This window comes from Tenrec ecaudatus, chromosome 3 (genome assembly GCF_050624435.1).
Source record: "Tenrec ecaudatus isolate mTenEca1 chromosome 3, mTenEca1.hap1, whole genome shotgun sequence".
Classification (NCBI taxonomy): Eukaryota; Metazoa; Chordata; class Mammalia; order Afrosoricida; family Tenrecidae; genus Tenrec; species Tenrec ecaudatus.
The window spans coordinates 200,860,292-200,887,573 of NC_134532.1; the positions used below are offsets into that span (position 1 = coordinate 200,860,292).

The following is a 27,282-nucleotide window of genomic DNA, read 5'->3' on the forward strand; positions in this document are numbered from 1 at the left end:
GTCTTTCTTCACCACCACCTTTTAAAAAGATTTTTTATGCACAGATTATAAAAAAAAAATTTTAATGAAGCTCAGAGAAAGTTACTTTACTTGAGGTGACCCAGAAAACAGGACACACAGAAGGAACTGAAACCCTGCGACCTGTCTGAGACGCTGTGCATGCTCTGTCTGAAACCCTGCCTTGTCCTTCTCTTGATTACACTTTGGGGAGTAGGTAAAGAACAGCCATTATTGTCTCCATTTTATTTATGCCTTAAAGGACTCACTAACAGCAGTGCAGGGGGCTGTCGCAGATAAGGTGTCACTAGAGGTCTTGACAGGGGCCTTACATGGAGCATGGGGCTGATAACGGCGATACACCGTGTTTCTATTCCTTTGACCTCACGTTTTCTCACACATGAGTTATGCTTTTCCGGTCTTGGATATGAACAGCACAGACATACAAGAAACATCAGAAGAGGGGAGGAGTAAAGAATGCACATAAAAACACTGTAAAGTATTATATTTCACTAAATTCCAGATCCAATGATCAAAAGATAGACGATTTGGATCCATTTTTTGTTGTTGTTGGGGTTGTTTTTTTTTTTTTTTTTGCTTTTCTCTGGCTCATGTCAGACATTTCCAAGACTTTGAACACCGCTGTTCCTCTCAATAAATACTATTTGGTTTTAAACATATCCACTCTTTTTATACTCTACTTCATTGAGGCCAAGACAACCTACAGGCTATTTTTCTACTCCGTTTTCATTGATTACCCTCGAGAAACTCTTCCCCGACTAAATGAATCAGGTAAATTTTGTTTCATGTTGGAACAAATAAGATAGCAGTGGTTCACATTGACTGTATTTTTTGCTGAGAATTTCTTGTTTCTAAGCACTATATTTAAAATTTTTAAAATATACCTATTCATATATATATATATATATATCACTTGCTTTTTTCAACCATCTTACAATTGTGAGGATGACCCAGGAACAGGAAATGTTTCACTCTATTGTACTTAGGGTCACTATGATCATAGCAGACTTATGACACCAAACAACAACAACATGAGGTAAATACTATCGTTACTTACAATTTACCAGATGAGAAAAGTAAGGCACAGGTATATGTGAAATGTTCTCAAAGTCATGCATTGTGTAATGAATTACAACTACGGAGGCCTTTGTAAGCTCCTTGTAGAGCACAGTGTGTTAGACATTGAAGATGTTTCTGGATGGAAAATTGCATCTTCCTATTTTCATGAAGGATGATGTTTATTCTTCCATTCAACCAGTGTGGATGCCAAGCAACTTGGAGTATAAAAATAAAAACAATTCAATCCCAGTCTTCAAGAGTTCCTCTGTCTTTTCAGCTAGAGCTAATAGTAGGGAATAGTTATGAGACACAGCAATCAGGGCGAATGATAGGTTTCATGAGGGTACAAAGGAAAAGCTTCCAACTCAATGAAGATATTAGGAGACGAGGCACCAAAGTAGGCTTCTTTAAAGTAGATGATGCTCTTAAAGGACAGGTTGAAGATGAATCAGGAGGAAGAGGTTGGAAAGGGCAAGAAGTCGGCCAATGTTCCTTCTACAAACAACGTGGAATTTGGCATCACGCAATGTATCACTAAAGGTGACAGGGCAAAAGTGACCCCGGGAAGTGTGTAAAAAACACATCATGGAAGGTCTTTCTCGACATGCTAAGAAATCCAAATGTTATGCTGCAAGCAATGATAACCACTAGGGAGTTCTCAGTAGGAGAATGAGAAAATTAAATGTGTACTTCAGAACTGTCAGTAGATAGGAGAGTAGAGGCTGGGGGGCCAACTAGGAGACCACTAATGTCTTATAATAGGATGAACTTTGGGATGAAAGAAGGGGCCAGAAACTAGAGACGTTAGAACAGAGTCAAATATCAAGCACCAACTAATCTAAACCAAACCAAACTCATGCCATCAGGTCAATCGGACTCCTAGTGACCCTATAGGACAGGGTAGAACTGTCCCTATAGGTTTCTGAGATGAAAACTCTTAATGAAAGCAGAAAAACTTGTCTTTTGCCCCCTTAGTGGCTGATGGTTTCCAACGGCTGGTCTTTGGTTCGCAGCCCAACCCACAACCACCAGCCCACCAAAGCTCCCACAAATTGGGTAGGGTCGTTTAAAATAACCCAAGTTCTGTTTTGCTTATTGGGTTACAGCAAAACAAAGCTGATGCTGACTCATAGCAACCCCATAGGACGGGCTAAAACTGCACCACCACCACCACCACACCGGATGGGGGTGTTTCTAAGGCTGTGATTCTATAGGGAGTGGAAAGGCCAGTCTTCTCCCACAAAGCAGCTGGTAATTTCAAATTGGAATAATAGCCCAACTCATAGCCATTATGCCAGAGCTCTATTGAGTTAATAGAGAAAGAAATTCAATAGGATTGGCTTAGGAAACTTAGAATGATAATGTACAAAAATTTAAGGTCGTCAAATAAAATTGATAAATACTATTTATTGTTACTCTAAACTCTATGTGATTGGTATTGTCCCATCTCATATGAAAACACCAAACAGACAGTTGAAATGTCACCCAAATTCTCAAAAGCAGTAGAGGAAAAAACCAAACATAAACATTTTAAATATTCCAGTCACTTTGAACTACAAAATCTGATCTATAAAATAAGAGTACTAAATAATAACAACATGCTAGCTAACATGTTGATTGCATACTTTGGCCCAGCCATTCTTCCAATGACATTATATTTATAAATTCATTTAACTCTTGAAACAACCCTTGGTTTTCATCTTTAATTATGGATTAAATTATGTACTCCAAATATGTCTTGAATTCCTGTACTGAAGGATGGAATCCTGTTGGGATATAGAAGTTTTCTTTTGTTGTATTAAGTCACACTGGTACAGGGTGGGTCCTAAACCTAATGGCTTTTAAATTTTAAAAAGAGCAGATTAGTCCTCACTGCCACAGCACATATTCTAAAATTAGAGTGATACAGAGAAGATTAGCATGGTCCCTATGCAAGGAAAACATGAAAATTCATTAAGTATTCAATATTTTATCCCAATAAAACTATGTGTGTATTTAGGGAGAGAAAGAAAGAGAAAGATCAGCTTGGCCATAGAGAGGGGCACATTCTATGGGGAAACGGGTACCATGGAAGGATCATCTACCAACCAAGGATCAAGTATGCCCAGGATTACTGACAAAAATAATTGATTTAGCTAAGACCATGATTAGACTTTAAGTCTCCAGAACTAGAAATCAATAAAAGTCTGTTCTTTAAAAGTTGCAGTGTTTCTGTTACAGCAGCACTAGATAACAAAGATGCCAAAATCCAAACCTAAGCAGTTGCCCTCAAGGCAATTGCACCACCTGGCACCTGCACCATTCCAGGGATGAAGAACCCTCTGTAGAGTAATCAAGCCTGTCGCCTTATCGATGCACACTGCCAGCTCTTTCATCCAAGGCACCTCGAGAAGTGTTTGAATCACCAGCCTGTCAATAGTTGAGCCCTTAATCAATTGCACCATGTAGGGGTTGTATGTAAGTGGAACTCTGGTGACATAGTGCTTACTCATTGGGCTGCTAAACGTAGGGTCAGCAGTTTGAAACCACCAGCCATTCCATGGGAGAAAGATGAGGTTGTCTCCTACTTTAAAGAATCACGGTCTCAGAAACCCACACAGACAGTTCCACCCTGTCCTTTAGGGCTTTGATGACTCCACATTGACTCGGCAGCAGTGAGTTTTTGAGGGGCTACTAGTAACAAAGGTAAAAACCAAAACGAACACTATCTTGATTCGATCTGATCCCAACTTAAAGCCGTCCTACAGAGCAAAGTAGAACTGTTCCATGGGATTTCCAAGCCTGTAAAATCCTTACAAAGGCACACTGCCTTGTCTTTCTCCCGTAGAATAACTGGTGGGTTTGATCTGCCAACTTTTGTTTAGCTGTCCAGTGCTTAATTTCAGGTGACTAGGGAGGTGGGTAGTACTTATTTGTCTTATTTAATAACCGTCTTTGAATGCTCTTTAGAATGCAAGTATGGTGGGACTCATCTCATGTCCTTTGGACATGTGATCTGGAGAGATCAGCCCCTGAAGAAGGACATCATCCTTGGTAGAGTAGCGGGGCAGCAAAAAAGAAGACTCGACAAAATGAATTGACACAGTGACTTCCACAGTGGGCTCAAGCATAAGAACAATTGTGATGACGGCACAGGACAAGCAGTATTTTGCTGTTATACATAGGGTTGCTATGGGTTAGAACAAGATCAATAGCATCTAACAACAATTTAATGCCTGTGATAGTTATATAATCTCATATCAACGAAAGTGTAGGGCTGGGATTTAGCCTCTAAGGTTGTAGCTTTCTGACTTCATTTGGAGGCACAACCAAGATAAATGGCTCCTCTCTTTCCTCTCCAGCTCCTCTCTTTCCCTCCACCTTTCGTGTTAGAGACCCACACTCAGAGAGCTGGAGGAACCATGTGGAGACATGCGCTAGTGCTGAGATGCTCCCACTGCCTTTGGATTTACAAGACTTTGTTACCCACTGGCCTGTTAGTTTCCTCAATTTTGTGTCATTGCATGTAACTGTATGAGTCTGAAGAAGGATTCTGGGACTAGTACTGGCCTTATGCACTAATATCAGACTGATGGACTTGATTTGAATTGGGTTGGGATATTTTCTTAATATCCAATTACTCTGATAGAAAGTTCTTTCTTATACATATATGAGCGTCTCTGGATTTGTTTCTCTAGTCAACTCAGTCTAACAACAGGCAGCAAGAGATGTCTACCTTGAAAAATAAAAGTTCTCTTGTCGTAGTTGTGGTTGTTAGACACCATCAAGTCAGTTGTCACCTCAGAACAGAGCAGAACTGCCCCATGGAGACTCCTTGGCTGTTGATCTTTAAGCAGCAGACCCCAGAAAGGCACTGTGGGTTCAAAGTATAAACTTTGTGGTAGCTGGAAAGCCCGATATGTTGTGCTTTATACGCTCTCCTGTATGCTGCCCTATTCCCTTTGGGAGAGGAAGTCTAAGTCTGTGAAAAGAGACCACACAATCATAAGTTGCAGTGACTTGACGAACCTCTGAATCAGATTTCAGACTCTGCGACTGTGATTGTTGTTGCGGGCACTTGAGCCAATGCTGACTCCTAGCTGCCCGCTGTGTCTGAGTTGAGCTGCCCCACAGGTGTTCAAAGCTGAAATCATGACAGAGGCAGAACATCAGGTCTTTCCTCCGGCACTGCAGCTGATAAGTTCAAACTTCTGACTTTTCTGTTAGCGGTTCATTATTTTCAACCATTGCAGTCCCACGATCCTTAAAATTATGGCCTCGGTTAAAAAAAAAAAAATCCTTCCACAGACCGCACTGTATAATCCCTATGTGGAAAGTAAGAACTCTTCCCCTTGCTGGGTGGCCCCAGTATGTGCTTAGACTGGAGGCCATCCAGGGCCTGCTTGCTGGGCTCCTCATGAGGCCTTCTGAAGGCCAGAGCCAGGCTCTGTTCATCAAGCATGAGTTCTAAGCAGATAATCGTTCACTAACAGCACTCGTGTACAGGGCTTGCTCCTGTGGAGTGGGATAAACCATGGTAGGCTTGACTGCCCAATGTGTCAGGCTGTGGAAACAGCCCTCCAGAGGACACTACTCGCCCCGAGCCCATTAACCAATTACTCAGAGTCTCTTTCGTCAATGAGCTCTTTCGATGTACTAATTGGAGCCCCCTCAGAGGAAGCTTGCAGGGAGCAGGGAGCACTTGGTGGCCAGGTGTGGCTCTCTGGGAAACCTCAGTATCCATCAGACTGGAGAGGTAGGAAGACGCATCCATGCAGACCACAAGTTCTAAGCCCAAGGTGTCTGGATTCAAACCCTAGCTCTGCTACTTAGGAGCTGTATGGACTCAGATTGTCTAACCTCAGTATTGACACCTATGAAATGGGTCTAATGGCGCCTCTTTCATGTGCTTGTCTGGAGTCTCAAATGAGGACTGCCTGGCACACAGAAACCATTCAATAAATGCCAGCTGGGTTTTCTTACTGTCTTCACTCATTCCTGCAGAACAACCCACCTAAGTCCAATAAATATGACATTTTTAAAACAAGTACAGGAGGCATGAGCTTACTCAGGTTTGATAACAGGGTTTTATTTTTCCTGGCCAGTACGTGCTAAAAAATACTAGCTCTCAACTTTTACAGCAAACAAATGGAATCCATAGAAGATTGCATTAAGAATTAGCATGTTTTCTTCATTGAGCACCTTTAGGAGTCTGGTGGGACACAGTGACAAAGACTGTCAACTCTCTGAGAGCAGGACTGTAATTCCCACTGATTTTAGCATAACATACCTCACCTAAAAGAGCCCCAGGAGCACAATGAAAGGTCAGTGGTTTGAACCAGCCACTCCACTGCACAAAGATTTGGGAACCTGCTTCCAATGAGATCGCAGCCTTAGAAACCCTATGGAGCAGTTCTATTCCATCCCCCAGGGTTGCTTTGAGTTGGAATCGACCCAATAGCAACACGTACATCACGTAAAAGCATATTTACTCTCCATACTTCCATAAAGATGACAACTGTAGAAGCCTATGGAACTAGCAGGTCGAATCTGTCTTACAGGGCCACATAAAATGCATGTATACTCAAAAACTACCACCTAACAGAAACATCACAGTAATGCATGGCTGGATGGAAAGAATAGATTTCAAAATGCTTTGACTCTTGTGATAACTAGCTTTTATGTCAACTTGGGTGGGCCAGGATTCTCCCATGATATCATCTAACCTAGTGTCAGCAACTCCATGATGGGTTTTTCTGTGCTGCTTCCCCACATCTGTGGGGAGTATAGACCTTCCTAACCTGGTCCCAGTCTTGACATGGAGGCTCCATTCAGGTTGTGGCCCACTCTTAGTAGAAATCACCAGTGTGGCAGCTAGCTGATTTCTTCTGCAGGATTTGGATCCTTCATCTGGTATGTCCACCTGCGATATCATTTGTCCATCCCAGGATTCATTTGACCAATCTTAGATTCATTCACCTCAGCCTCCAATAGCCTGCAGTCTTCCTGCTTCATCATCCTTCTTACATCAGGCCCTACTGCTACAGGAGTCAGAAGTCATCAGCCTGTGTCTGACTTACGGGCTTTAACCAGACTGGGCTTACTCGCTTCCACAATGGTGTGAGCCTATTCTTGATATATATATATATATATATATATATATATATATATATATATATATATATATATATTTATATTTATATTTATATTTATATTTATATTCACACACATGCAAGTGGCACTGTTTCTCTTCTCTTCTCTAGAGAATCCAGCTTAGCACCACTATCAACATAAAGAAACAGTAGGAGGCAGCTGTACCATCAGAGGAGCAGCAGCTGAATCAAGAGCCAGAGCATAGAATCAGGTGACGGACTTCCAACCCACAGAGAAGGAAAAGCTGAGTGCTTCTGTGCTGGAGGCTGATTTGCAGAGTGGAATACCTCGGGGCACTTAATTAAGGCCGTTGGGCTTGCTGACCCACAAAAGCGGAGCTAAGTGCCTATGAGCCAAGGCTTGAGGCTTACTGGAGCAGAGTACCTCTGGAGACAATTCAAAGAGCTGGATTGACCAACGCACAGATCTTGAGCTGAATGCCTTTGGGTTGAGGCTTAGAGTAGAGTGGTATGGGCATGTACTAAGAGATCTGAAAGAACTTTGTAACCTGTTATCATGAACAACTCTACCTTGGCGTTTCTCATTGACATTACAACTTGTTAACTTCTTTAATCATAGATTTTGTCTGCAGGTTCTATGTAGCTATTGAAACAGATATTAGATCCCAGAAAGGTAAAATAGAGAACACTTATGAAAAACAAGTATTGCAACTGGACCTTCCACATGGAAGGTGAGACTTCTGCCACGGAAGCACCAATCCCTTTGTCACAGAAAGAACAAACAGCTCAATAGAAAGAGACAGCCTATAGGCTAAGACTGAAGGCTACTAGTCACTGGCGAGCGCCAAGGAGATAAGGGCAGTATATCCCTGGTGTCTTCTATTCCCCTAATTTGATAGTTAATATGAATTTTATTTTTAGTTTGTCTTACTATATGGCCATGATACTTTTCATATACCTAAGCATAATCATCTCATCCATTTGATTGTAAGCTCCCTGCTCCAGAGACATCCAAACACTCAATGGATATGTTTGTGGACTGACACACTTGAGTAAATTTCTATCCTTCCTGAGAAATGGCAGTTGGGCTAAATAGTGATGAGCATTCTTTACAACCCATGGAGGTTTCATTCTTCAGGATTAAAGGATTCCAAGCATTTGGAACTCTGTTCATGAAATGGTATCTAAAGAAACATGCAAATAGACCATGAAACAAAATAGTAATGAAGTAGGCCAGGCCAAGAACTTAAAATATCCATAAACCACAGGCAGCATTTATTTTATGAAGTCTTCCTAAAAGGTTGAAGCAGATGAATACAACAGCCTCCAGAGTCTTCATTCTACTGGAGTTGAACAACCGTTGGCTAAAGAAAAGTTGATTGAACTGCTGTCTGAATTAACTCTCATGGCCACTGGAGCTGTGCAAACTTGATGCACAAATGTTAATAACAACAATTTAAGTCTATTTTTGTATACATTAATATTATATGCTTGGTGTTATTAACAGAACATTAACCCTGCAACTATTTTGTTGGTTTGGATAAATGAGAATCGTTTATTGAAAATTATAGTTGTCAAGGTAAACAGTGAAAATAATGACTTCTAATGTGGTCAAAGTCAATTATTGCTATTTAATCTCCTCAAAAAACATCAAAATGATGTGTTGATTTTGTTTAAATGAACACAATATCCCATCTTTTCTTATGCAGCTGTAGCAATTGAAAGGAAAGTTCAGAACTGTCTATGTTCAGACTTGCTATTTCAATAAACTGAGGTAAAGCTAAATTACTTCTCATTATGAAGTTTCTATAGAAATAACTTTGTACTTTAGAAAGAGTAGAAAGTCCTGAAATAGCTACCCTTACTGAGTTTGGTCATTTTCCGGATTCCATAAGCAGACGCAAATACAATGTGACTGGCTAATTCCCAGCTGTGCAAAGATTTAAATCCATGTCTGAAAGCTGGACAATCAAATTATGTAGGAGCACAGTCTCTAGAAATAAACTCAACACATAAATGCAGTTTATTCAACATTATTAACAGGAAGTAATATTTATACCTACAGTCCTGTGCATTAACAACAACTTCTTCCACAACAAATAATAGTATTTTGGTGTGCCACTCAAATTAAGCCACCGGAATATACAGAAAGAAATCAATTCTATAACAAGCCTTAGAGAAGCATGGCATTTATCATGTGCAAGACAGGTTCATTTCCATTCTAAATAAACTTCCTCCTCCGAAGTCAGGGCTTTTGTTTTGTTTGCTGGTTTTTTGTTTTTCTTTCCTTTCTGGGAAATGTGCTCCTCATAAACATTCAGTCAGCCTAGCCATAAAATCTTTTTCCTTCCATCCTATATGAGTAAGAGAGGGCAAACAAAAGCACACATTCTCTGTGTGTGTATGGCGGAGGCGGGCTTCAGAAAGTTTGTGAGAATATTCCATTATTCTTTTAATTCCATTTTCCATGACCCCCCTGAAGCCCTCTCATGTATGGACAAACAAATAACCCCACTCTCCTCAGGCTTATTTAATTTTATTGATTTTAGACAAAATTGGGATGACAACCCCATGAAAGTCTAAAAACTCTGGTGAGAAATGTTTATGAAAAGCATCGTGTCCCCTTGTGCCCTGTCACCAGTCTCAAAGACTAATTGCAAAATTAAGCTCAGCGAACTAAAGGGGGAGAAGCCAGGACCCTAAACGCCGCACCATTCCCATCGGAGCAATAGGCATCTCCGGCATGCGGGACTCCGCAGCCACCATTAGCTCGCCTTGAAAGGCATCCACAAAGCAAGTGGTGAGGTGAACGATACAGATGAGGCAAGCGGAACAATGCCTGCTCTGAAGGTGCAAGCAGAGCAGACTGGAAGGCCAAGAGGTGCCGGGAGTCTACATCTTAGAGCTAAAGGTGCCCAATTGCTTATCTCTTCTGCCCTTGTGGCTTCTATCGCTTGAGGCTGCGGCAGGACAGGTGGAATGCCAAAACAGCCCAACTGGCCAAGGGGACATGAACACGGGAGGCTGATTGACCAGGCGACTTCCTCGCAGGCTTGTGAAGGCCCCTGGTTATTCTTCACCAGGACAGAAGCGGGGAAGGCGATCCTGTCAAAATGAAGAGGGGAAATGGCTCTCCTGCTGGAGAATTGACATGCAGTGACAAATAGTCCAATGAAATCTCAGTGTACATTGATTTGTTATCTAGATTTACTATGGATTTAGATATACTAGTAAAAAAATAAGCAAATTGACTGCCATCAAGTTGATTCTGGCTCACAGTGACCCTATAGGACAGCGGTTCCCAACCTTCCTAATGCCGCAACCCTTTCATACAGTTCCTCATGTTGTGGTGACCTCCCAACCATAACATTATTTTTGTCGTTACTTCATAACTTTAATTGTGCTACTGTTAAGAATCAGGCGATCCTTGTGGAAGAATTGTTCGGCCCACAAAGGGGTCATGATCCAAAGCGGTTGGGAACTGCTGCTCTAGGACATGATAGAACTGCCCCTGCTCTAGGACATGATAGAACTGCTCTAGGACATGACAGAACTGCCCCTGTGGGTTTCTGACACTAACTCTTCATGGGATTAGAAAGTCTCCTCCTCCTATTGGCTAACAGCCCAATTCGTAACCACTATGCCACCAGGGCTCCTCCACACACACTGAATTCATTCACTAACCGTCCATTCAGTAAATCTACCAAGAATGAAATGTTGGCCTACTAGTCAATGAATTGATAGTTCAAAGCCACTTCAAGGAGCCTGGGACCTGAGCTCATGTCTTGAAAACCTAACGGAGCACAGCCCTACTCCAAAACATGTGGAGTCACCAGAGTCAAAATCAATTTGTGGCATCTTGCCACAACAACCAAGTGTCAAGTAAAGCCCTTAGCTGCAGCCCCTTGCTGCATAGAACTTAAAATTAAGCAGGTCAGCTAAATTCAGGGAGATCCTGGAATCCTAAACGCTTGAGGTGGCCACCTAAGGTCCATCCAGCAGTCTCTATTATCCTGGAACAACAGAGGAAGAAAGAGAGGTTCAGGGAGAGAAAACACATACTGATCCCTTGGGTGGGGTGACCACTCTCACATGAGACCCCATCTGGGGAATTATCTCAGAGAACCAAGTCAAAGTCTTCCATCCCATTCTCTGTTTCTACAATATTGTATAGTCATGCTTGGGTGATGGTGGATGGGTTACTTACAGTATTAATACATTCAATAGGTGCTCTGCTCCTTGAAAACAACTATTGCACCCATTTATCCTCAGCATGGGTGCATAAGCAAATGTGGCGAAGAAAGCTGATGGTGCCCGGCTATCAAAAGAGATAGCATCTGGAGTCTTAAAGGCTTGAAGGTAAACAAGCAGCCATCTAGTTCAGAAGCAACAAAGCCCACATGGAAGAAGCACACCAGCCTGAGCGATCACTAGGTGTCGAAAGGATCAGGTATAAGGCATCATCAGAAAGAAAAAAATCTTACCATAGGGAATGAAGAGAGAAGTGCAGAGTGGAGACCCAAAGCCCATTTGTCGCCGCTGGAGATCCCCTTGCAGAGGGGTCTAGGGGAGGAGATGAGTCTGTCAGTGTGCGATGTAGCACCTATGAAGAATACAGCTTTCCTCCAGTTCCTATATGCTTCCTCCCCACCAACTACCATGATCCGATTTCTACCTTGAAGGTCTGGATAGAGCAGAGGATGTATACTAGTGCAGATAGGAGCTGGAGGCACAGGGAATCCAGGGCGGATGATACCTTCAGGACCAGGGGTGTGAGTGGCGATACTGGGAGGGTAGAGGGAGAGGGGGTTGGAAAGAGGGAACCAATTACAAGGATCTATGAGTGACCTCCTCCCTGGATGATAGACAACAGAAAAGGGGGTAAAGGGAGACATGGGACAGGGCAAGATATGACAAAATAATAATTTATAAATTATCAAGGGCTCGTGAGGGAGGGGGAAGCAAGGAGGGAGGGGGGAAAAAAGAGGACCTGATGCAAAGGGCTTACAATGTAGAGCAAATGCTTTGAAATTGATGAGGGCAAAGACTGTACAGATGTGCTTTACACAATTGATGAATGTTTGGATTGTGATAAGAGTTGTATGAGTCCCTAATAGAATGCTTTACAAAAAAGAAAGAAAAGAAAACAGCTGCTGTTGCTGTTGTTGGGTGCCAGCAAGTCGGTTCTGGCTCATAGAGCCCCTGCGTACAGCTGAGTGGAGCACTGCCCTGTCCTGTGGGAACACCTTCACAATGGTTCTTATGTTTGAGCCCATGTTTGCAGTCACTGTGTCCATGCCCAGGGTCCTCCTCTTGTTCACGACCCCTCGATTTTACCAAGAACAACATCCTGTTCCAAGGACCAGTTTCTCCTGGTAACATGTGTAGAGTACTCGAGATGAAGTATTGCTATCCTTGCTTCTAAGGAACATTCTCACTGTACTTCTTTCAGGACAGATTTGCCTATTTGTTTATCAGGTCATGGAGCTTTCAATATTCTTCAACTGTACCATAATTCAAATGAATCAATTCTTCAGTCTTCCTCATTCATTGTCTACCTTTCACTTGCATCTGAGGCCATTGACAATATCACCACTTGACTGCCATTTTGTGGTGCTGTAGTGGTTTGTGTGTTGTGTGATGCTGGTGGTTAACTGCTGTGTCTGTATGCCTTTTTTCTAACGAGATGTTGTAGTAAATACAGCACAAATATCAGACACAGCTTCCAACTCCTGAATTTGTTAGATGTACAACCAAATTTCCCATCACCATAAATAGAAACTCATATCTTCCAAAAACTGACCTTTCTATGGGTAAACACTATTAAACATTGCTTGATATCTATGCAAGATGGACCCTGGACTCGAGGTTTCTCATAGAGTCAACAGAAGCTTGGCTGGAGAAGCAAAGAGAACATTGTTCCCCTCTGTTCTTGAACCTAGAAAGTGTAAACGTGGAGCAGAGGGTCAGAGGTAGAAATAGATCCCTGTGAGCCTCTGAGTCCTACTAATTTGAAAAATGTGTTGGACATTGAACTCATCTGAGAAAATAAATTCCTTTTGTTCTTCTGATATAGTTTCTGTTACATGCTTTGAAAAAGCTGTGTCTAGCATATATTTCCTGTACTTTGAATAATCACTCAGTTTTATACCAACAAGCAACCTCTCCAAACTCACTGCTATGGAGTCAATGCTGATTCACAGCAATTCCCTTTGGATTTCTAAGACTGTAACTGTTTACGGGAGTAGAAAGCCCAGTCCATTTCCCTAGGAGCTGCTGGTGGTTTTGAATTGCTGACCAGGAGGATCACAGCCCAGCAGTCTTGTTCATTCAGGCCCAAATACTTTTTAATGGGTAGAGATTATGTGATAATTAAAAATACGAATCAGTGTAAAAGTTTTCTAGTGACTTTATTCTTAGGCTTTCTTGATCAAGATCGACTAACAATTAGAAATTTCCAGCATTCCTTTCAAGCCCTAGCATGCTATGGTATTTTGGAGCCTTTTTTATTATAGAAATCAGGGTGTAAACCTGGATATACAATGTACTCAGAGAGGACAATGTACTCAGAGATTCATTAATAGGCAGCTGTGTTCCTTTGCCTGATATTGTGAAAGATGATAACTTTGAGACAATGATGTTACATTTGGGGTTGTGCAGATTAAAGGCCTGGAAATAAGGTTGTGAATTTTGAGTGAAGTGGGGTGGGGGACAACTTGAGAATACAAAAGATGCCTTTGTTTTGATCTTTCCTTTGGTGGCAGTAGAGATTTTGCACTGGGTATTATAAATCACCAACTTGCTAATTAGGCTGTGTTCTTCACTGTTTGCGCTTCCCTCAAAGTGATAACAAATGGAAACATCATCATTTTCCTTAGATCTGAGATCACAAAATGTCCACAAGCAATATTCCGTTGTAGTGATACAATAGCTAGCAAAAAAGAAAAAAATTATAAGGCTTTAAATATTAGCCACCACAAAACTTGGAATATAGAATGTGAAATTTACAGAGGCATGACTAATGGGTGATTTCTATTTTTCCAGCAATGAACACCCAGTTCATGAGCCAAGCACATATAATACTTAGAAAACAGTCTTAGAAAAAAACTGACAGATATATAGGGCATTTTATCTTGCATTATGTGATTTGTAGAAGTAATCTCAACTGGAAGTACTTCAAAGGAAGGCATTAAACAAGTGTAAAATAACTAATCTACAAGTATTTATTAAGTGTTTGCTATGTAGCCAGCCAAATCCAAGGTGATTGAGGAGGAAACAACAAAGTGATATCTAAGGACCTTTTAAAAGTAACCTACTGACTGTGCCCCATCTTCAAGCCTCTTGCCTTCAAATAATCATATACCTGGCTCCCGGACTACTGAGTTCAAAGCTCAGTTTGACTCAAGGCACTCTCCAGCTCAAGCACCTTCAGTGGCTCCCTGCTGCCTACAAAATATATTCTAAAACACTCACACTGATACAAACTACTTCTGACCTAACCTTCCTCCCTACCTGGGAAGAAATGTTTTAGAATGGCTGTGAGACTGAGGACAATGGTGAAGATGAAGAATCAGAAGAGAACTCTAGCACCATCTTCATCATTATTTTAACATTAATATTTTAAGCAGTACATAAAATATTTCAGGGGTTTTGTGTGTAATCTTTATTGTGAATTGGATGAAACTTTACAGTGCAAAGCAGTTTTCCATTCCATAATTCACACCCATTTTGCTTCATCTCATTGATCGTAATCCCCACATTACATCACTTATCCCACTTTTTACCCCATGTTTCCCATTTCCAAACTTCTTTCTTACCTCACCCTTACGAACTTGGACCTTGTGTGAAAGCTGCCCTTTTTATCTCACAATTATTGATTATTTCAAGCAGTGCATATCTCCCTAGTGCTCTCCTCGTGGACTGATCTAATGTTTAACCCAAAACTGAGCCAGAAAAATGGAGTCAGGGCCAGTGACCCGAGGGAGCATGAAGGGCCATAATCAATCACCAGTCTCTCTCTGACCAGTTTAATTTTGAATTTTATTCCACATTCTTCTCCCACTCTAGTCAGGGGGTTCTAATCTGATCTCTTTCAGAGCAGTTGCACCATCTATTTCCTTTGGTCTCAGAGTTGGGGAGTCTGAGGTTTTCATTGGTCCTTAGTTCAATGGACTCATTGTTTCTGTGCATCTTCTGCTTTGGAAGGGGAAACATATAGTCACAACTGTGATGACCACTCACAAGATTGGAAGACCCCAGTTGGTTGATAGTCCCCATCGAAGTGCATGGAACATTGTCTTGGCAGACTGTTAGGCCAATTGACTCTGGCTGTCCTTGAGACTATTCCTGAACCTCCATGTCCAGAGACCCATTCCCTTAAGATGTTTGCTTATGTCTTAGATGTCTCCATGATTTTACCCTGGTGTGCTCTATCACTTTCCTGGATGTATTTACAGAATAGGTCAGGAGCCATGCACAGATGCTCTCTGTCAAACAGGATGGAGACAAACATTATCTGATTGGTTACCATGTGCCAAATAGTAGTCACAGTGCAAAGTATTGAAGAGTCTCTTGGTGCTCGGCTACTAACTAAAAGGTACCTTGGAAAACTGGCTCTGCAGTCAGCTTACAAAAATGCAGCCATTGGGGGTACAGCTTCGCGGGAGATGGTTTGACTGCAAAAATTCAGACATTGAAAGCCCCTTGGCGCCCAACTGTATTCCACTGGTTATTGCTGCTTTGAGTATTTGGCATCAATTTAGATTTCATCATAACCCCATGGAGTGTATACTCTCTTCACCCTCGTCCAAATGAGAAAATGCAGTCTTACAGTTAGGCTACTTTATAGAGTGGAGTTCTGCAGAGGAGGACTGGTAGATGTAGTTAGGCTAAAGTGTATCACCTTATCCATTATTCACCCTGTTGACCCATTTTGAATTTATTCTGATTTATTAATATTTTCTGATTTCCTTTTGATTAAGGTTTTTCTGTTTTACTTGGTCACTGTTGCTGCATCTTTTAAAAATGTGTGTTGTCTTTGTTTTGCATGTTTGTTTGTGTAGAAAATTCAGGAAAAGTCAATGTATAGAGACAGCAACTAGACTAATCATTTCCTAGGGGATGGAGGGGGAGGTTGAGGAGGAAAGGAGAGTCCACAACCATGAGCACAAGAAGGAGGAAACTGTCCTACAGAGGATTGGGCTGCTGGTTGCATACATCTTACGAATATGATTTAACAATCTAACCGTATGGTGTCTGAATTATATTGCAATAAAACTATTTTTTCAATGATGGGAAAAAAGCTGTTATTTGCTCCCCAGTGTCACATAGCTAACAATAGTGCACTGAATTCTCTCCCCATCCTCAAAACTGACCATGGACACAGGCCTTGGAGTGTGTGTGTGTGTGTGTGTGTGTGTGTGTGTGTGTTGGGGGTTGGGAGGAGGATGGATAGTGGTTGATGTACCTATGTACCAAATAACTGTAAAATAACTTGAATAATCTGTCCACCCAAATATGCAACACACAATGAGCCAGACTCTCATCACCCTGAGGATCCCCAGAGGTATCTTTTGACCTAATGCTTGCACTAACCATTGATGTAGTGGGTGGTAAGTCTTGAGTATCTATTATAAGCCCAATGTATTATTCTCAATCACCTGTAAGCATAGTCTGCTGGATTATTGATGTCTTTAGAACTCCCCCAAAGGGACAAATTCAAGACAATTACCTATAAGCTGATCCATGCCATACTAAAAAAAAATGGACCATTTTTCTTCTAGCACAATTGAAACTCCAGTTCTTTAACAGAATGATGAGTAGTATGCAAATAATATATGAAGATAGAAACATATGTTGATGCTATGTGGTTGTTAGTGCTTTCAGGCCAATCTTGACTTACGCCATGGCTGCCTGCTATAGAGCAGAACGGCCTCATACAACTGTCCTGGTTATGAGTTTTATAGAGGCAGATCACTAAGTCTTTTTCCCAAAGAGTCCCCGGGTGGGTTCAAATCAGCAACCTTCCGATGAAGAACCAAGTCCTTAACCATTGCACCACCCTGATTCCTTAGGATCTATTATCATAGTTATTCTTCAATATTGTAATTATAGAAAACTTCCACCCACACGCACTTCCATCAAGTCCCTTGGATGGCTTCGGGTTTACACCGATCACCTCTTGGTTAGCGGCCACGTGCTGGTAGTCACTGGACCACCAGGACTCTCTCTCTATCCAGTGTAGTAGTATACATCATGGTAATTTAATCAAAACCAAGCTAGAATGTGATTATATATAAGAAATAATGTGCCCTAATTATGAGAGTGTGATACTGGAAGACATTTCACTTGACCCCAGTGTAGTAGTTACTTAATCTTGTGTCAGTTTGGGATGATTATGAGTGAAGGGGTGGGGTCTAGCCTGTCAATCAGATCATATAGCCAATGAGGCCTCTGTGTGGGTATGACCTTCTCCTGAAAATTCTGAGAAATCATGAATTCCTTCCTGGAGGCAGGAGTCTCTCTCTCTCTCTCTCTCTCTCTCTCTCTCTCTCTCTCTCTCTCTCTCTCTCTTTCTCTCTCTTTCTCCCTTGGAGACCCTCTACTGACAAGGCTGACTCCCTGAGAGACAACCCTGAGGAGAAGCCACATGGACCTACCCTGATGTAGCCCTGGGAACTGGAAGAGCCACATGGAGACCCCTGTCAGTGCTGGGATCACTACTAGCGTGTGATCTTCCTGCATTCTGCTTCATTGCATGTGTTTTGTGAGTCTAAAGAAGATTTTATAGATTGGTATCAGACATATGGGCTAACATCGGACTTATGGGCTTGGACTGGACTGGGTTGGGATGTTTTCTTAATGTACTTACCCTTTATATAAAACTCGTTCTTATACATATAAGAGTTTCTATGGATCTGTTTCCTCTAGTCTACCTGGACTAACATACCTGGTCTGGCTGACCTACTCCAACAACTTTCTTAGCCTCTCCCTGACACATCCAGTCCCACTTTTGTTGCCTAAATGTCTTTTTTCATGGAGTAGCCAGAGATGTACTCAGAACTCAAGTCAGAGCCTGTCTCTGTTGTACAAAATCTTCCAATGACTCTTATTTCTGAATAGGAGCCAATGCCATTAAAGGCCAGTCCTGACCAACAACAGTTGTCCATAGAGGACTTCTCTCTGCCTTAGGCAACTTCTCTCTACTCTTCCTCAAGCTGCTTCCACGACACTGACCCCTGGCTCTTCCTGAACCAATCCAGCGCACTCCTAATCCAGGTCCTTGGTCTTGACCTTTCCCTCGGCATGGAACGCTTCTAAGATGTCTGCACTCTCCTTTCCTCCCCATCATTGCTCAAAAGATTCCCACTGGATGAGATCAGTATGACACCGCCTCCTCCCTCCCCTCTCTGTGCTCTGCTCTCAGCACGCTAGTCATCCACCTGACAATCCTATGGAGTGGTACTCTTGTCACTTCCCCTTGATAGGTCAGGACACTGAGGGATAGACAGTTTAATTATCTGTTTTCATTTAATGAGACCAAAAGTGGTGGGGCCAGGATTTGGACTTGTTTTAGTTATCTGGTAGAAGAGAAACACTATACATGGGTGGTCTTCAGGAACAGAAATCTGTTTTCCTATGGTTTCTGAAGACAGAAGTTCCAGTGCAGGATGCGAGCCCCAGGCAAAGGCTTGCTCTCTCTGTCAACTCTGGGCAAGTGCTCTTTCTCCTTCCAATTCTGTCTCGGTCTCCTGGCAATCTTCATGTGGCACCGATCCTCGCCCATCTGTGCTGCTTTGCTTTTCTGCTTAATTTGCTTGTTTTATTTCTAAAATGTAACTGGAGGAAAACATGCCCTACACTGATATGACCTCATTAGCATAACTAAGAAATGCCTATTCCCACAGGGGACGACATCCACCAATACAGGGGTTAGGACTTCACCACACATTTCAGGAGTATCTACTTCATCCTTTCCATCACTCCCTTATCATTCTTGGGGAGAGAGGGGCACGCCACTTTCAATGTAAACACAAACTATCGGGCTCTGTTCCGATCACTCACCTTTGGGACACCTTCATTTCATTACTGCACAATTTTATGACCTTCACGTGACTCCCTTGAGAGAAAGGTGGCATTGTCGTTTAGGGGAGACTAGAGAAGCCAGAAGACTGGAGAGTTGGAAGCATCTTCTCTCCAAAATCTATGATACAGATTACTGTTTCACTCTCAATAATACAGATATTCCCCCAAAGTGTGAATGCAGGGTGGAGTCAGATGATACGCTTCCACATGTTCTGACTTCCTCAAAGATAGAAATTAGCAGAGCTCAGGTATTTCATTGTTTAGATGGCCTAATGGAGCTTTCTGGTACACATTCTTTATGGCCATGGGTTTGCCATGGGTCAGAATCGAGTTGATGGCAGCTGTGAGCCAACAGTTGATGGAGGAGATCCAGTTGTGTAAATGGAACAAGGAAGTACTGTGTGGTTTAAAAACAGAAAAGGTGTGCGACAGTGTGGTATCCCCTCACCAAATGCATTCAATCTGTTCGTGGAGCAAATCACCAGAAACCTGGCTTATATGAAGAAGAATGTGGCAGGGTGATTAGAGGAGAGCTTATTTAAAGCCTTCAAGATGCATCTGACACAAACTTGCTGGCTGAAAGTGAGGAGGACTTGAAGCATTTGCTGATGAAGATCAAGGATTGCGGCCTTCAGCATAGATTACATCTCAAGGTAAAGAAGATCTAAATTGTCACAACTGCACCAATATGTGACATTGTGATAACTGGAAAAAAGATTGAAGTTGTCAAGAGTTTTGTCTTGTTTGGATCCAAAAGCTATGTGCATGGAAGCAACTTCAAAGCATCAAAAGATGGGTTAGGTACACCTGCTGCAACAAAACTCTTTAGAGGATCGAAAAGATGTTACTGTGAGGACTAAGGTGCCCCTGACTCAAACCATGATGTTTTCAATGGCCTCATATGCATGTGAAAGCTGAACACTGAATAAGGAAGACCAAGGAAGAAGTGATGCACTTGAATTGTGGTGTTGGAAAGAATATTGAAAGTACCCTGGACTTCCGTAAGGGCAAGTCTATCTGGATTGGAAGAGCATGGCCAGAGTGTGCCTGACAGACAAAGAGGGTGAGACTTCATCTCATATACATTGGACCTGTTACCAGAAGAGGCCAGTCCCCGAAGGAGACATCATGGTTGGTAAAGTAGAGGGGTAGCAGAGGACAGGGAGGCCCTCAAGGAGATGCACTGACATGATGGCTACAGCAATAGGCTCAAGCTTAAACTCAATCTAAGGAAGGCACAGGACCAGGCTATGCTTCCTCTGTTGTGCAAAGGCCCTGTGGCTTGGAACTGATGCGGTAGCACCTAACAAGCATAAACAACAAAACCCTGTAATATTATCTGAGGGACAATATACAGTCTGCTATAATGCCTACAACTCCACATTTAGAGATGAACTGTTTTGCATTATGGAATTTCAGTGTTCCTTTTTAAATGACAGCAGAGTGTCTTCTAGAACTCCCTGCTTTGAGTTTCACAATGCTACAGGTTCACGCAGCAGAGTCACAGAGGACGGCCCTCCAGGAGATGGGTTGATGCAGTCGATGTAACGAAGGACTTGGGCAGAGGAACCATTGTGGGGAAGGCACAGGACCTGGTAGTGTTTCATCCTGTGTGCACTGGGTTCCTATGGGTCAGAGGCTACTGGAGGAAGCTTAGCATCTCAGGTGATCTCTCTTCAGGATCACCTGTCAATTGTGACTTCCACAACATGTGCTTCAGTTTTGGATGCTTCCAGTGTGCCCCAAACCTCATGTTCACCTCTGGATTATACTTCTGGAATTTTAGACTTCCGTTTCCATACCTTCGATGCAGCCTCCTTCAAGAGCTTCCATAGAAAGAGAAAGGGAGCTTGTTTGGAGAAACACCCCCAGCAAATTTCTTCCTGGATCTCGTTGAACCTGACTGGGCTACAACCCTTTCATGCACCAATCGGAGTGTGTTGGAATGGGATCTTCTTGCTGCAATGCACTAATAAGGACTCCTTTGTGAAGTGAAGTTGGAGCCATCCCAGCCAAAATTCCGTGACTGAGACAGGCAATCAATTAATTGCTCAAAGGAAATGTGGGATAATATTAACAGATATAACCGATGACGACTAGAATATAAAGTGCAGATCAAGATGTAACTTATGACCGCTTTTACATAAAGTACACACCATTTCAAAGTTTCATACTTTATCAGGAGGTTGGTATGTTTGTTGACTAGCCTATGGTGGTCCCCACTGTGATACAAGGAAAGGAGAAGACAAAACTTACCAAGGATGCTACTTAGGGCATGTGCTGGGGAAGCATGCATGCAAGCATCCCTTGGAGCAGAGAAATGGGTGGAGCAGGCAAACTCAAGATCTGGAATGTAAAGGGACTGAGTACCTTCAGTCATTGTGATTCCCCCCCCCCCCAAAAGGGAAAGATGGGAGGAATGCTTCATAAAGAGGTTTTGCATACTTGACAATTTGCCTTCCCTGTAAGGCATGAGGCATCAGATGGGCAGGCTACAAAATGAGAAGAGATAGAATTTGCAAAACCAAGCATACATTTTAGCAGTTCTCAGATGGGATGATCCTCGTGAGGATTTTGTTATGTCCTAGCTAATTAGCCACATCGATTATTCAGTTTACTCTTGAGAATCCACTTTTCCCTGAGGGGTAAAAATATTAAAGATCCGCAAAAACAGAGTCCCACATGACTTTGGTGTTATTAAATACCCACCAGTCATCCTCTGGGGCTGGAGGCTAGCAAGGACACAGCAAGGACAAGTCATCGGCTGTGGGGGCAGCCATTCCTCTCAGAGTTCTCCTCATTCCCTTCCACCTAATTGTCCTGTCCCCTCGCCTATCTTTTATGCCTGCTGATACCTCCTGCCATAGGAATGTAGATCCTTCTGCCAAAATATACAGTAGGGAGAATCGAGCAGTAAGAAGTGGGCGGATCTCTGGCACTCTACAGCATGCCCAGAATTCAGTGAGTTAGAAGAGAACTGCAGAAATCCCCGTGAGCAACACAGTTTCTTCCAAGAGTACTGGGTGAACCAAGCCAAAGTGACGATGTGGCTTCTTTGAAAGACAGAGCACACCAAGACAAAAGAGACGTTCAGCCATCAAAATATAGGAAGCTGTTTTCCGTACAGTGTAGTGATCCCTCTGCTGGGAATGTATTCTAAAGATGTAGGTCATAACACGAACAGGCATGCACCCATCCACATTCATTGTGGCACTTCTCATAATAGCAAGAAGATGGAAACAACCTACCATATGTACTTATGTATAAGCTGAGTTTTTTCAGCACATTTTTTATGATGTAGTGTGGTACAATTAGTTGCCTCAGCTGATATTTGGGTTGGCTTGTACTCAAGAATATATGGTAAATGTCCATCAGTAGGGAAAAAAATGGATAGAGAAGCTCTGGAACATAACCCCAAGGTAATAGTATGCATTGCTGAAAAACAGTGATGAAGCAGCTCGTAACATGGATGGACCTGGAGAGCATCATCCTAAGTTAAATTAGCCAATCATACAAGACAAACATCATATGAGAGCACTGCTATAAGGGGAGGGTGGCAGGAGGACAAGATTAAGGTGTTCAGACCAAAGGGAACAGATATTTGGAGATTGCCAATGAGGGAAGGGAAAAGTAGGGAAGATAAAGTAATGGACTAAATTACCGACAGGTGTTAACTGGTGAAATGGAGCACAGTAGTCCATCACAGGGAGAAGAGAAATCAAGGAGCGGGTGCAGGGAAAACTGCAGCAGTTGGGGGGGGGGGCGTGTTGATTTATAGTTTAAACGGTATGCATGCCAAGTTGGTGATCTGAAATATAAACCCCCATCTCATTTACAGTAAATAATTGTTTAAAAATCGTATGTTATGAATGCATATACTACATGCACATATACATATGGCGTTGGGAACCAGAGAGGCAGAACTTGTCAATGTGTCTCTAACACATCCAGGGACTAAATGTTCTAGGCAACTAAGAGAAGCTTATGAGCCCTCTAGCTAGGAATACCCATGTCAATAGAGCCAGCCGCATCAGATGACGAGGTTATTGTCCCTTGCTGGTCAATGGCCTTCACGGCACCTTTTAAATTTCCTTCTACACTTTACTGTGGACTTGTTTCCTAAAAGAAAACAGGTCTCTTATTTGGCATAATTACATATGTGCTTGACATTTGCATTTCAAATCTGAGATTAATAAATCGTCTTTTGGTTTTAATTGTCAGTGTCATGTAAATTGTAAGATATGAGATGATTTCATGAAAGAGCCATATAGTCTGTAAATTCTGACAACACTTTAGTTTCTGAACAAAGGTGAAGAACGTGGTCATGGCAGGCCATGAGTGTCCTGTCTGATGAATCTATCTAATTCTCACTTATTTTGCTCACATTTTCCCAACTATAATGGCAATGTAGAATCAGCTGGTCACTTTTCTTTCAAAGATTCTTCCACCATTCCACAAAGAGAACTTTGTACATTGAAATATGTGCATATTTTTACCCAAGGTAGACAAAAATCAAAACACCACACAATATTTTAGACTCGTGCCATTGGGTGTCATCGAGTGGATATCTACTCAGAGTGAATGTTATGGACAACAGAATGAAAGACTGCCTGGTCCTGCACCATTCTCAACACCATTGTGATGCCAATCCATTTCCTGAAGATCCTCCACGGACCAGTTTCTTCCAAAAACATGACTCGTCTGGGAGGCACGGCTTTGCCATCCTCACTTCTAAGGATCACCCTGACTGTGCCCCTAAGACAGATTTACTCATTCTTCCAGAAGTCTCCGAGAAGCCTTGATAGCAAACGAAACAAAACAAAAAACATTTACTGCCATCTAGTTGATCTGACTCACCGTGTATCAGTATAAGCTCTCTCAGGGTCTGTAAATCTTTATAGGAGCAGGCAGTCTCATCCTTCTCTCATGCAGTGGCTGGTGTGTTTGAACCTTCCATCTTGCGGCTAACATCCAACCCTTACCCTACATTGTTACCATGGCTTCTCTATATAGCAAAACAACAGTCTCCAAAAATGTTAAAACATCTTAATTATAGTAATATATATTTTAACAATATTCTGAAGTCTAACTTTCTTTCCATTGCATTATAATTGCCCTCTCCAAACAAAAGCTCACTGGCATTGCGTCATTTCCAATCCTAAGAGAGAGTAGAACTGTGCCTGTGGGTTTCCAAGAGTATAGATCTTTATGGGAGCAGAAAGTTTGATTTTTCTCCCTGGTGAAGACCAGGGTATTTCTGAACTACTGACCGTGAGGTTAGCAGTTCAAAATTTAACCCACTGTGCTCATTAGCTGTCCCTTAGATCCATCACAACAATAACCATCTTCACAGACCAAAAGGTACACCTGCGACACCTTTCTCATGCACAAGTGTTCTTAAATGATGAGGTTTATACTCTCTCCATCAAAGAGTATTACAGTTTCTATGGAATTTCAGAGGTAAAATGTTCTGACCAACATTTAACCAAGTTATACTTTCTCGTATGGATGGACACGACTTTCTCACCAGGTTACCAGTAGGTGCCTTTGAGTCGGTTCTTACGCATCAGGAAAAACTGCCTGATTCTATACCATCCTCTTACTATCATTTCCTATATCATCATATCCAATTTCAAGCAGAAGAAGTGAAATCTTACTGTGCATTGGGCACCTCAGTGTGAGCTCTCATTTCACAGGGCACAGAGTAAATTAGTGGTAAAGTGGCAGACTTTGTGTCAGCTTTGCCTTCCTGAGTGTGCTATACCGCTACTGTCTTATGAAGAATCTCGATGCCTCTTCTCATTGGCTGGAGAAGGTGATGAAATCCTTATTATTTTCCTTGGTATCTAGGTGGTAGGAACTGTAGCAGAAGAGATCAAGAAATGCATCATATGAATTATGATAGACTGGCTCTCTTCTCCTTAAGTCAGTCAGACTGGAACAGAGTCATGGTCATGGAGATATTCAAGGAAAAAAGTTGTAAGAGTGGTTAACCATGGAGTCACGTAGAATGGAAAGTAAGGTAACATGTGTCCACAGGCGCTACATTTGAGGTCAGTTAAGGAAATTCTGGAGAAGATAAAAACCAGAACAAATAGGATATCAGATTGCAGAGACAAAGAACCACAAATGACACAATAGGGCTAAAATAACCGATTAGCTGTTACTACTGTTATTCAGTGCCGTCACATTGGTTCAAACTCATAATGACCTGATGTGCAACAGGATGAAACACCACCCAGGCCTACGCCATCCTCACAATTGCTCCTATGTGTGAGCCCATTGTTGTAGCCACTGTCTCCATCCAGCTAGTAGAGGGCTTTCCTCTCTTATGCTGCCCAATACCTTACCAAGCATAATGTTCTTCTCAAAGGACTGGTCTCTATTAACAATGTATCCATAGTATGTGAGACAAAGTCTCACTATCCGTCCCCCAAGGAGCATACTGGTTGTATTTCTACATGTTTGCTAGAGATAATAAAATTTAAAGAGGAAAAGGGCTAATCAGCTTGAACTCTCGACTATCTTCCTATGAGTACATTGAGGAACCTCCCAGATCCAATTAGATTCCTAAAGAGTTTTCTCCCTTTGAATTTGCTCAGTTACTCATCTGTTAATACTGACCATGTTCATTTGGTTTTAAGTCCCTTAAAGTCCCATATGGGAGCAAAAAGGCAGAGTATAAAATATGCATTTATATGTGTATATACATACACACATATGGTGATTTCCAAAGCTAACTTGTAATCATCAAATCACCAAACTATATGGCTCGCAACTACCTTTCATTAAAAATATGGCCCTGATTCTTTTTCTAGGCTTTCACCTCATTTGAGTGCATTTATTTTTCTCAGAATAACCAAGGGTGACTCAGTCATGTTTTCACTGTGCAAATGTCATCTCTCTAAAAGAGATTTCTAACACTGAAAGTAGCCATTGCCATTTATGTTCTTCCTCTTTTGCCTCGTGTGTGTAATCTCAGTGAGTACAAATACTCTGAGAAGCAGAACTTCCTTTAATTACTTCTTACAAAGAGTCCAGTCTTAAATTATTTTTATGGGGTGGGAGGGTCATTAACATTTGTCCCTGACTGCTGAAAATATTTCAAAATGCATTAATCTGCATCTGTCTCAGTAAGCATAGCACAAGAACAATGACGGGAATTTTGCTGACTTTGCACATGCCTCTTCCATCCATTCAACATAGCAGCCTGTGGTGGATGGTGTTTGTACATAGCCAACACCTATGACTCCCTCATCTGTAAGACCTTTTAAAGGTGTTTGGGGAAACTATTTTCATCATTAAGTGCCGTGGATTCAGTTTTGATTCACAGTGACTCTTTGTACAACAGAACAGTGCTGTGCCATCCTCAAAATTGTTTTTATGTTTAAACCCATCATTGCAGTTACTATGCCAACCCATTTCCTTGAGATTTTTCCTCTTTTGTTGAACCTGAACTTTTCCCAGGAACTGGTCCCTCCTGACAATATATCCAAAGTATGTGAGACAAAGTCTCGCCATCCTTGCTTTTAAGGAGCATTCTGTTTGTACTTCTTCCAAGAGAGATGAGTCAGAATCCATTTGAGGGTTGTATAACTCGACTTAAATCCTGGCCAATGTACTTCCTTCATATCCACCATCCATCTGTTGTGGTGGTTTGCAGGTTGCTATAATTCTAAATGGGAGCCCTGGTGGTCTAGTGGTTGGGCAAAGTCTGCTGTTCGAAACTAGCAAACACTCCGTGAGAGAAAGATGGGGCTTTCTACTTCCCTAAAGAGTTAAAGTCTTGGAAACCCACAGGCACTGTTCTACCCTGTCCTGTAGGGTTACTATGAGTCAGAATTGACTCAATGGCAGTGTGATCTTTGAGTTTCATGGCACTAAGCAGGTTTAAGTGGAGCTTCAAGACTAAGACAGGCTAGGAAGAAAAACCCAGAGATAACCACTTCCAAAAATCAATCAATGAAAAAGCTGTTTGGATCATAACAGGATATTATGCAATCTGGACGCATAGGGTCAACGTGAGTCA

General features: G+C 42.0%; 1 protein-coding gene and 1 non-coding gene across 2 annotated transcripts in view; one reads left to right on the plus strand and one right to left on the minus strand.

The window, feature by feature from the left end:
* Positions 1-27,282, minus strand: part of LOC142442498 (cytosolic beta-glucosidase) — a 145,122-nt gene that overhangs the window by 24,393 nt on the left and 93,447 nt on the right. The window lies entirely within an intron of this gene.
* Positions 2,943-3,049, plus strand: LOC142444020 (U6 spliceosomal RNA). Its single transcript, XR_012783712.1, has one exon. It is a non-coding gene; the product is annotated as a U6 spliceosomal RNA (small nuclear RNA).